Raw genomic sequence first — 12,052 nt, 5'->3', positions numbered from 1 at the left:
ATTACATTAATTCATCTTCATGTGATTTTCATAGCAAAGAAGAGATAATGTTATTCTAATCATCTCAATGACTTAGGAGTTAATGACATAGGCATTACATGTGTTGTCTTAGAATTTTGATTTTCTAATTGTTAAAGAAAACAACAAATGGATACATCCAACAATGAACCACTTCATAATCAACACCTCAAAATAACAATAAATGAACGACCAAGGAGAGATCGAAAATATTATGCTCTTCATAAAGAAAAGATACCAATTCCAAATATCTTTTAATTGAAAATGATTAAAAAAATCCAAAATTTATATTAAAAATAAACTATCATACTACAATTAAAACACATCCTTTCTATCTTTTCAATTTAAATTGTCTAATAAACTTTATGATTTTTTTTCTCTATTATTATGGAAAATAAGGTCAATTTAAAACCATAAAAATTTGATACCTCCAAAATATCACAAAATTTAATTGCGGATACTCTGAAAATCTTTTAACCCCCGCCTCCAAATACCGGTAAAATTGAATAAATAAGCACAATTAATGGGAGATGGCTTCGCATTCAAGCTCATATAGGTTTCCATGCAGCAACCCTCCGTGGTAAAGATTGTTATAGATCCCAATGTGAAGCAACAGGAAATAAATAAGTAAATCTTTTTTGAGAGAGAAAATACAATCAGTATGTATTTGGTATAGGAATATGTAAAATTTGGTGAGGGAGGAGATTTGAACGAGGGAAGATGTAGGCATGAGTGCCACGACAGCCATCAAATCAGCACAATTGTAGCTTATTACGATTTACCCCTTTTCAAATCCTACAAATCTTCAATATGTTATAGGACCTAAATACAATCAGCCATTACTAGTATTCTCAGACACTGATGCCTGCAAACTTTCCCTCTTTAATGGTGGACAATGACCCTCAAGTTAGGAGCAGAAGGTCATGATTGTTGTGATGGCTATTGAAACTTCTTTCAATGCTCGCTGTGAGAACTTAGGTGTTTCAAATGTCAATTGGGTAAAGTGGGTAAGCTGTGTTTGTCAATGGAAGGACACAATAATGGCTGTGTGAATTGAACATGTCAAAAACATTGAAAATGGTACTGTTATCGATAATTTAGGCATGACACTGTGATATTGTATCAGGCTTAGGGGCCTGTTTAAGGAAAAATGGTATTGAATGCCGTGAGGAATCAGCTTGAGCCTTCCTGAGCTGATATGATGAGGGATCCAGAACCATTCAGAGCTTCAGATTCATTGAGGGGCTCTCATTGATTGAAAATGGATGAGAAAAGGAATGGAGATGCTATGAACAATGGCAAGAGCATTAGAACACTTATAGCTCTTAATGGTAAGTTTAGATCGATGGGCATTGATAACCCTAGTCAAAGTTGCAGAGCTGCATCAATGTCAAGGAGGGTGGAGGGATTGAAATAGGAAGAGATTCTACCTGGGACGTCTCTTTTTCTTCTTATCTGATTCGGACGGAGGAATTATTCTCAAGGAGGTCTTCCTCAGAGAGGAATCCAGGGGAAGGTGCATTTCCCATTGTCAATTGCAGGTATGTTGATAATAAGAAGGGACAATCCATGGGGATCGAATACCAAAGAGGGGTTTCTAAGAGTAAACCTAAGGTAGTGAATTCAAACCCTCGTGTTGGGTGTGGCGCCGGTTCTACAATGAATTGCAAAGCAAGAACAGCGCTAATTGATAGAAATGAGCCATACTTGCAGAGATCAGTGAGGCTAGATAGACAAGCCTCATTCGGGCCTAGGGTTTTGGCGGGGAGAAACGCGAAGCATGGGGAACTTGATGTTTTCGATGCAGAAAGTTATTTTAGCAACACACACGATGAAGAAAAATCATCCCCACGCTTGGTTGTCTCCAGCTCTAGAAATAGGCAGAATTCAAGGCAAGTCAACAAGTGCAAAAAGCCCCATATTACCAAGGGTTTGAATTCTGACGGAGGGGTATCAATATCCAGGCAGCCAAGTTCGGCAGCTTCTTCCATGGTTTCTGAAGCTGCTCAGTCTGAATCACAGGCAAGTTGGAACAGCCAATCTGGATTGCTTTTAAATGGAGTCACTTCCCTTCTCAATGGACCTCCACTGAATCAAAGGAGTCCTACAGGACCCAAAACTGGCACACTCAAATGGAAGCTTGCTTGCAAATGCCCTTGCACCAGCAAAATATCTGTTGTCACTAATGACTCGTTACCGTTTCTGGCAGCATCTACTTCCTTGCAGTCGTTACATGTGAGTAGCCCACTCAGTTCAAATAACTATAATAGCATACAAAATTCATATTCCCTGGATAATACTGAAAGTCTCTCTAGCAATAAGGATATAGATTTTGCGAACAGGTTTCCTTGAATAAAAGCGGGATCAATTCAAGAAAGATTATCAATCATCCTCATGCTAGATGGGCAAATCTCTAAATTGAGATTAGATCGGAAGAATATGATTAATCATCTACAAACCCCTCAGACTAGGCCACTACTAAGCACAAATGTTAAATACGTTTCATTTCCAAGCTAATTATTAACCCCTTCTACTAAATTGCAGAATAAAATACAGTATAATTTCACTTTGAGACTTGATTTATGCGAGGGCCGCGCGGACGCGAGCCCCCTCTGTCACAAATTATGACGTGCACTCTTCACAATGGAAGATGCTAGGCAAAGCCCCCTTCTTTATGTGCAATGAAGGTGCTTTCCCTAGGCCATCGGCCTTCCTGATCACCGATTGACCCCGCCCAGGTAAGTATGCTTTATCCCTTCCCCTCTCCCTCTTCTTCTACTCCCTCTTCTCCCCTGTCCCCTCTTCCTCTCACGCATGTGGGATTAACATGCAATACCAGAACTGTGTCTCTCATGGACAGAATGGAGTTACTGTTCTGTATACGGTGAGACGCCATATGTGTACCGTATCGATAGCTCAATACTCAGTAACTTCTGTACATATAATCCTTGCGCCACATACTAAAACGGGATGTTAGATATAGGTGTTGTACGAATTGAAATATAATGTTATCAGATGCTTCGGTTAAAATACATTACGCCAGAGAATGTCTGCCTAAAGTTAAAAACAGATGAGCTTTCCTTGAAGGGCAAAGTTCCCGTGCAGTTCTACATTGATTCTATCTTCTCCGTGATGATAATCCACATCTCAAATCCCAGAAAGTAAATATTAAACAGAAAATTGGCATATCTTGATTCCTATTTTAGTCCTATTTTTTATTGGCATATCTCCATTCCTATTTTTGTTCCATTTTTTAGATTTTACTTGAATCATAAGAAAATACATTTTTCTGTGTTTGGTTCTTCAAATTGAAATTGGAATTTGATTTTTTATTAGTCTATAAACTTTTAAGTTATTAATTAGTTAATTTTTTTATTTTTTATTTTTTTTTTTCAAATTATTAGAATTTTTAATATTTTTAAAATTTATTTTAGTTTTAAAAAATTGTAATTTTTAAAAATGATTGAATATTAATTTTTTATTTATTTGTGAATAAGGTTATTTTTTCTGAGTTACAAATATTAGTTAAAAATAACAAATTAGTAATGATATTACTATATTTTTCACCAAATAATAAAATTTTTGTACATAAAGATTTAAAAAAAAATTTGGTATTTTATCATACAAAACCATTTTTTTTTAATAATATGTATCATACCAAAACATATTACAAACTCCAAAATAGTCACGACTTTAAAAAAGATTTGTCTAACTTATGTATACAAATCTGTAAATAAAAAAGTCAAAGAAGTCATATCTTAACATTTTTCAACATATGGTCCAATTAAGGACAATTTCTTCACAATTACATTTTTAATGCACTTTTCTACATATGGTCCCAACAAAGAAGTCCAAAATAATACAAAGAAGGCAATGTAGAAAGGTTTTTTTTTCCTTTGCCATTGCCCTATCCACCTCTCGAACCTTACAAAACTCAGCCCTCTCTACCTCTCGAGAGAGAGAAATTTATGAGTCAAATGCCAAGAGAGAATTTTCATATGCTAGTATAATGTTTGTGCATGTTAAATTAGGGTTTTGGAATAGTTTTTAAACATCCATTTCAAATGGAGTAGTTGTCAGCACCCTCAAAAACATGTATGTGAGATGTGAACCATTACGAATAACCCTCAAATTGCTCTATAAAATACCTCCAAAAACCTAGTCACTTTACATAATGTAGTGATTGTTGGATATGCCCAAAAGGTATATGTTAAAGAAGCTTTAAAAATGATCAGTCCTAGCTTGCCCCTATACCAGGTGGGGCTTCTATACAGTGCAATTTAAACTCCAGGGAAAAACAACTTAGAAGAAACCTATGAAGGATCCAACATCAATATCATACTCTCTGCTCTAGTAGTAATCCATTTGATAATCCATGATGATATTCACTATTCACTCTACGAGATCAGACAATTATTCATCAACATAAATGTAGGTATAAATATGCAGTAAATTCTTTGTACTACATACATATGTTCACATTGTCCCCCACTATACAAGAACAAATCTGTAAGGATTAATGTGTGAGAGGAAAGATGTCATCCCAAATATAACTTCACACATTTGCTCCAAAAGTTGTATGTTAAATAAGCTTTAAAAATGGTGGACTGAATGTAGTCAGCTAGGTGTAAAGTCTATCTCTGCAACCTTCAGTAACTTCCTCACATCCCTAGAGCTTGGAATCGCACATTGATGTCCATCATATCTCACAAGATGTATATAATTTTTTACTTGGACTCCTTTAAAAGACACATCAACAAAGTCTGGAATCATAGACATTGCACAAAAAATGACCAACTTCACACTTCATACTTTCATCATTTAATTGAGTAGATTACATATTGTGCAAAAAGAGAGTGCAAATTTATTTAACAACCTTGTAAGATTTGATGAAAAAAAAATCTTCCAAGCCTAAGAAACCAACATGCAAATAACCTATCACAAAGAAGGAGAAAGAAAAAAAGTAGAAGGAATTTGCTCTGACAATATCCAAGATTGAATTATTAGCCAAAAGAATGAATGAAATATACAATTGATCCATCCTTATAGAAGGAGACCATAAAGCCTAAAAGGGAAACCCTAGGAGATCAATGACATTTAATATTTAATATTTAATTATTAAATGGGAATGCATCATGTGCATAAAGTGAAATCTTAAGTATGGAGTGAAGGTAATTTAATAAATTAAATTAAATTAAATTAATCCTTCACTCTAATAACCCCTCTTAAGATGAACAATAATACTGCTACAAACAATGCATGAAAAAGAAGGGCAACTATAATGTTGAAAGCATAAATGTGTCCTGACAACATGGTCTGATGAGGAACCCAACACAACCGAATCTTTGAAAAATGGAGAAGTAGTAAAACCATGTGGGAAAAACACTAATCCAAAAAGAGATAGAAGAATGCTAAAAAAAGAAGAAGGAAGGAATCATCATTGAGACCCCCAAGGACAACTTTCTTCACCCCAAGCATAGAATGTAGTTGAAGATACTGTAGGGATGCAAAAGGTTTAGTGAAGATGTCTACAACCTGTTCAACAATGGGAATATTCTCCAAGATAAGAGAGTCATACTAAATCAAATGCCTGATGAAGTGCATACGAAGCTCAATGCGCTTGGTCCACTGATGCTCAACTAGGTTGTGGGAAATGTGTATAGCACTCTAATTATCACTCCAAAGAAAGGTTGAACTATTAGGGGGAAATCAAAACTCTTCCATCAATTGTCAAAGCCATAAAACCTCCTAACAGGCTACCATAGCTGCACTATATTATGCCTCTATAGATGATCTATGTGAGTATGATGCTTCTTGAAAGATCATGTGATAGGACCAAAGCCAAGACATAAAACAAAGCTAGAAGTAGACTTTTAATCATCAATATCACAAGCCCAATCTGAGTTTGTATAACCAACAATGTGAGGATCCCCTGATGTATAGTGAATGTCATAACATGCAGTGCCCTAAATGTACCTCAAAATACATTTGGTAGCTTGCTAATGACTCTCATGAGGATCATGTGAGAATCTAGAGACAAGGTTAACCATAAAGGAAAGATCATGAGTGCATGTGTTATGTACAAAAAACTACCCATATGAGTTGTCTGTATAAAGTGGAAACCACTCTAAGAGTAGAGAAATTCATAGATTAAACAATGCCTAACTAAAAAGGTGTGGGAGAAGGCTTGGAATCAAACATTTTGAATCATTGAAGCATATCAACAACACACTTCTATTGGAGTATGGCTGTCCCCACCAAAGACTTCAAACAACCTATAGGCCCAAAATATAGTGTCGAAGTCCAAGGCCTGTCATCTCAAACTTCTCTCTCAAATCTCATTGAACACTCTATATATCATAGAGGGTGAGCTACATGTAATAATAAGATCATCAACATATAGCACAAGTATCAATAGATCAGCCCCATGATGTTCTCGTACCAAGCCTGAGGGGCTTGTTTGAGACCATACAAGGACCTCTAAAGTTTTTACACCATAGAAGAGTCTTACACAAAACCTTAAAGTTTCTCTATATAGATCTCCTCATGTAGGTCTCCATGCAAAAAGGAACTCTTCACATCCATCAAAAATATTGTCCATCCGTAAGAAGTTGCAAGAGAAAGTAGAAGGTGAATAGAATTCATCTTGGCGATAGGAGCAAAGGTCTTAGAGTAATCAATACCCTCCTTCTATGAATATCCATTCACAACAAGATGTACCTTGTACCTATCAATAGAATCATCTACAACATAATTGGTATGGTACACCCACCTGCACCAAACCAACTTTCTTCCTTTTGAAATAGGACAAAGATCCCAAGTCTTGTTCTTCATCAAAGAAGAGTACTCCCCATCCATAGCCCTATCCTAATTTGAGAGTCATGTCACCTATGAAAAACTCTATGGATCATCTGAAATGACATAACTCAAAAGTCTAGTACCAGATGTCTCAGTACAAGTATGATGATAATTTGAAGGAGCTCATGCCAAAGGTCTAATTGTATCAATAGTATCATGAGCCATCGTGGGTACTTGCATAGCATTAGGGGGAGGAGAGGAAGGTATATCATCATCAAGATCTTCCTCAAATGATAAAAAATCCTATAGAAAAAGAGGAAGTACTAGGCAATGAAGGAGAAGTTGGTGATGAAGGCTCCATTAGAGGATACCACTCATCAAACTAGTCATCTTGTCGAAACAAGATCTCTCTAGAATCGCAATCAAACAACTTGTATGTCTTCACATCCTCATAGTAGCCAACAAATATGAGTGGTCAAATCTTCCTCTCCATGGATTTCTTCTTTGCATCTAGAATAAATGCCCAAATCTCACTACCAAAAATATAGAATATAGAAACATTGGGCTTGACATGAGTCCAAGCCTCCTTAGGAGTCAAATGTCACAAAGCCTTGTAAGGAATCCAATTTTTAGTATAGTTGCCACAATTGATAGCCTCAACCCAAAAGGAAGGACTCATATCTCTAGAATGTATCATATAATTGGCCATCTCCCATAATGCTTTGTTCTTTCTCTTAGCAACCCCATTCTGCTAAGGGGTGTGGGGAACTATGAACTAGTGATGTAAATCATGCTCAATATAAAAGTAACTAAAGATTGATTCATATATTCCCTGTCATTATCAATGTGTATACACCTGACAAAAAGACTAGACTACTTCTCCATAAATGTCTTAAAGATTCAAAATGAATTAAAGACATTAGACTTATACTTTAAAAAGTACACTCGTGTGCTTCTAGAGAAGTCAGCTATGAAGGTAAGCACATATTGGGCACCTAAAAAAAGATGGAGTGAGGAATGTCATAAAATCATTGTGTATCAACTCCAATGGTGCCTTGGCAAAGGATCTTTGTGATGTTTGACAAGTACACAACCATGATAAAACATCATCAGTATAAGAGATTTGAGGTAGCTTAGTCACTAGCTCCTATTTACTCATCTATTGTAGATATTTGTACTTGACATAGACAAAACACTCATGCCAAATTTTTCTCATTGTGTCTGCATGAGCAAAAAGAGAAACACTTGTAGAATTAGAGCTCTCAAAGCCATCAAACTATATAAGTGAGATTGTACATCAACACTCCCAATAGAAACAACCAAATAAGGATCATAGAGGTTTCAAATAACCACATCATGTGGTGAGAATTCAACTATCTTACTAGGGCTAGAATGAAAAATTTGATAGACAAACAAGAAGTTTGTAGAAGTGATTGAAACCAATAGAATATCCTATGGGGAACCACCCTCCAAAAAGATAGTACTGGAACTTGAAACTATAATATGTGTGGGGTAACCAACTACAATTTGTGTAGTAACACTTTGAGAAAGTGAGGTAACCAAATCAAGTGAGTGTGTCATATGGTGGGAAGCACCTAAATCAATAATCCAAGTAGCAGAAGAAGAAATAGCTCATACAAAAAGAGCATGTCCTTTCCCTAAAGGAGGAGGTGGTAGCTTCAGAGAAGAAATACTATGTTGCCACATGACCTCCTCTAGAGCCTTAAGACATTTCCAACATCTAGAATCTGGTTGTCCTTCCTTGCCACAAAAGCAACAAGGATCACCTATAAAATTCTTAGTCTTGGAGGAAGACTCACTAGACTTAGAAGATTTACCATTAAGAGTGAATTTTCATGAGTCTAATCTAGGATATGGCTCAGAGAAACTCTCACTACCAATTGAATCTATTTTGGGCTTTAGTTTCTGCTTCATCTTCCCTATAGAGTCCAACTATGTAAGTTTGGCCTTCTCTCTAGTCAATCAATCATAAAATACCTCAAATATGGGCATGGTAATCTAGGGCCCAAAGCATCCATAGTGGAATGGAAGGTAGAAGAGAAAATTTGAAAGTTTCCTCAAAGCTTTGACAAAATTAGATAAATGCACTCCTTATCAGTCTTTACTTTTCCACAACCATGTAACAAAGATCTATGTTGTTTAAACTTCATTAGAAAGAACTCAATAGAGGTAAAAGAATTAGGCACAAGTGATGTAAGCATTGCCTTAATTTGAAGTGTCATAAACTCATTAACTGTACCAAATAAGCCCTCTAGCTTAATCCATATATCTCGAGGTGTAGTGTAGTCATTAAGATGAAATTGCATACTGTTAGATACCTACAAAGAAATTATCCACATGGCCTCATCCATCTTGTTCCTATGTTGCATGACCTCAAAGGCCCTCTATTAAATTGGTTGCACATCATCTAAACAAGACCATAATCCTTTTGAACCGAGAAGTCATGGCATCAAGGTTTTACCTATATGATAGTTATGTGGGGTCAGAAGTGCTATCAAGCATTTTTTAGAAGGTGTTTGTTTTGATATAATTCTAGTTGAGTGATGTAAATTACAAAAACAAGAATAAAAGAACACTTCCCACAATGCAAAACTCGAAACCCTAGATGCTAGAAGGAATGCTTATACAAGTAAGAGCAAAAAATAGCTTTAGTTGAGTTTCTTGTGTACCTTTTGAAATTTTTTGATCAAAATAATAAAGAATTTGTAAAAAGATCGAAGAGATCTTTCCAATGCTTATTCCAGATGGAAAAATAGAGATAAAATGAGAAATATAGGCCCCCTGGAATGCAAGATCAATCCTCTAGCTTTGACAGCAAAAATAAGTACCATAATAGAAAAATTCACCAGTTTAACCTGTACCAATGTGTCCATCTTGAGATCAACTTTTCAACAGTATCTCATTTGCCCAATTTTGATATTGTATGCTCAAGATATCACAAAAAAATGATAGGTAGGTATAGAAGATAAGAAAAACACAAAAAATCCCTTGAGCCCCAAAAATCTAGCCCCTTGGACATACATACGACCGCAAGAAGGTAGTGGAGGGTTTGCAGCCTAGTTGGTGGCATAGAGGTAGTGGGTTGGTCGGAGATGTCAATGACGAGAGGTCTTGAGTAGAACTTGGACAATGGGAGGCCATGAGTGATGCGCAAGAGGCACATTAGTTGCAAAATGCAATTTTTTAATATATTTTTTACATTTTTTTTGTGTGCACCTCAATTTATTGGCCAAAAGTAGTCATATGACCCTAGTATGCAAAATTGTTTTGCCTCCCCTATCAACTATGGCCAAAAGTGAAGTGTTTTATATAAAATTAGAGGTTTTGACATCCTATGAATGCAACTACGATGTCTGTTTAGACTCAAAGTGCTCTAAAATTTAGAGACTCCCCTATTGCTAAAATAGATGCCCAAAAAATACTAGATCTGATCTAATAAACACTTGATCTCTATCCCTTGAAAAATTTTGAACAAGTTACAATAGATCCAACTATGATTCCATGTAAGATTTGATAAAAAAAAATCTTCTAAGCCCAAGAAACATGTATGCAAAAAACATGTTGCAGAGAAGGAGAGAGAGGAAAAGTACAAGGAATTCTCTCTAACAATATCCAAGATTAAATTATCATCCAAAATAATGAATTAAATATACAATTGATCAATCCTTATAGAAAGAGATCGTAAAACATAAAAGGGAAACCCTAAGAGGTAAATGCCATTTAATAATTAATATTTAATCATTAAATGGAAATGAATGTGCATAAAGGGAAATCTTAAGAAGCGAGTAAAAGTAATTTAATAAAATAAATGATTTACTCTAAAAAACCTTTATCAACATTCCTCTAGGCATGTGCAAAAAGAGAGTGTACAAATTGTTTATTGGCAAATATCAAAACTTGTTAGGAAATGATTTTTCTGTGCAAAATAAGGACTTATAGACAACAAGTTTCACTTCAAGGAACACACCAACAACACATTCACTTGTAAATAAAACTATTAAATTCTCACTTGCACAAATCTATGTAAGCCATGGGAGAGTATGGCTTGGCACATTCATAACTCAAGAAGCAACAACATTGGCCTATGATAGAACTTGTCTCAAGTTTAGAGGTCTTGATTGCCAAAGGAACTTCCTCAAAAAAGAAGAGTGTGAGATAGAGATGATGTTTCAAAAACAATACAAAGAGGAGTGTGTGGTGCAGATGATTAGGCAACACACTTATGAACAACATTACATTTTTACATTTCATTACTTATAGTGTACCACTATCTATCCCTTCATTATTGACCTTTTTTTTGTTGCTAAAATCTTGAAAAAAAAACAAGAACACTCATATCATTTCTTAAAAGAATCTACAAAAGAAAAAAGACAATAAAAATTTCCTCCTTTTTTTTCAAACATCTAACAACATTTAGATTGTTAGTGGTGATAAAGATAATGTCTTAAGCATTTTACTACACTTGAATTAGAACAGTCAAAAACATGACTCAACCAATGAAATTTCTTTCTTAAAATGATAAGAATCAAGAATGAAAATAACCAACATGATTGAAATTAGAAACTCTATATATTCAATAATCAGAATAGTATTAAAAAACTTAAAAGCATAGTCACTTATGAAACTAGAGGTAATGAAACTTCATTTTTTGCATAAGATTACAAGGCTATAATTAAAAAATTTCTAAATCAAAATTATAACCAAAAAATAAAGTATAAGATAGATTGCTTCGTGTATATAAGCTTAACAAAAAATGGTAGCCTTCCAAACACCCCCTTAACAAAAAATGGCTTAAATCCACTCCAAAACAATGAGAGTGGTGGAGTCTAAAAATCAAACTTCAATTGTTGGAACACAAAAAACTACTAGAGTGTAATAGTCAATGTTGAGTTGTCATCTCAAAACATTGAAGTTCTAATGGTAAAACTAAGTCTCTAGAGTTTTATGATATGTTCTATCTAGAGATCATCTTCAAACCTCAATCACATATAGTTGAATCTTTCCCCTTCATTCATTCTCAAGAAACCTTTAGCTCTTGTGCTCTCAAGTAAAAAACTATCAAATTCTTGTAGCATTGTATCTTCATTGAGGTTAGGAATGACTTTAAGAGCACCATACACTTTATCATAAACTAAATCTAATTGTCCTTCATCCATGGCTATATGTTGAATTTTTGTGAGATCCTTATGTAACTTATTGATGACTTCACATATGA

At 35.0% G+C, this 12,052-nt stretch overlaps 1 non-coding gene across 1 annotated transcript; it reads right to left on the bottom strand.

The window, feature by feature from the left end:
* Positions 1 to 2,602: 2,602 nt before the first annotated feature.
* Positions 2,603 to 2,764, bottom strand: LOC149571136 (U1 spliceosomal RNA). The gene has a single exon (XR_016361277.1). It is a non-coding gene; the product is annotated as a U1 spliceosomal RNA (small nuclear RNA).
* Between the last annotated feature and the right edge of the window lie 9,288 nt (positions 2,765 to 12,052).

Source organism: Cupressus sempervirens, chromosome 2, assembly GCF_028749045.1.
Source record: "Cupressus sempervirens isolate cs-2001-9-10 chromosome 2, ASM2874904v1, whole genome shotgun sequence".
Taxonomy (NCBI): domain Eukaryota; kingdom Viridiplantae; phylum Streptophyta; class Pinopsida; order Cupressales; family Cupressaceae; genus Cupressus; species Cupressus sempervirens.
The sequence above is the reverse complement of the archived record's forward strand: the minus strand, read 5'-3'. Positions and strand labels throughout refer to the sequence as shown.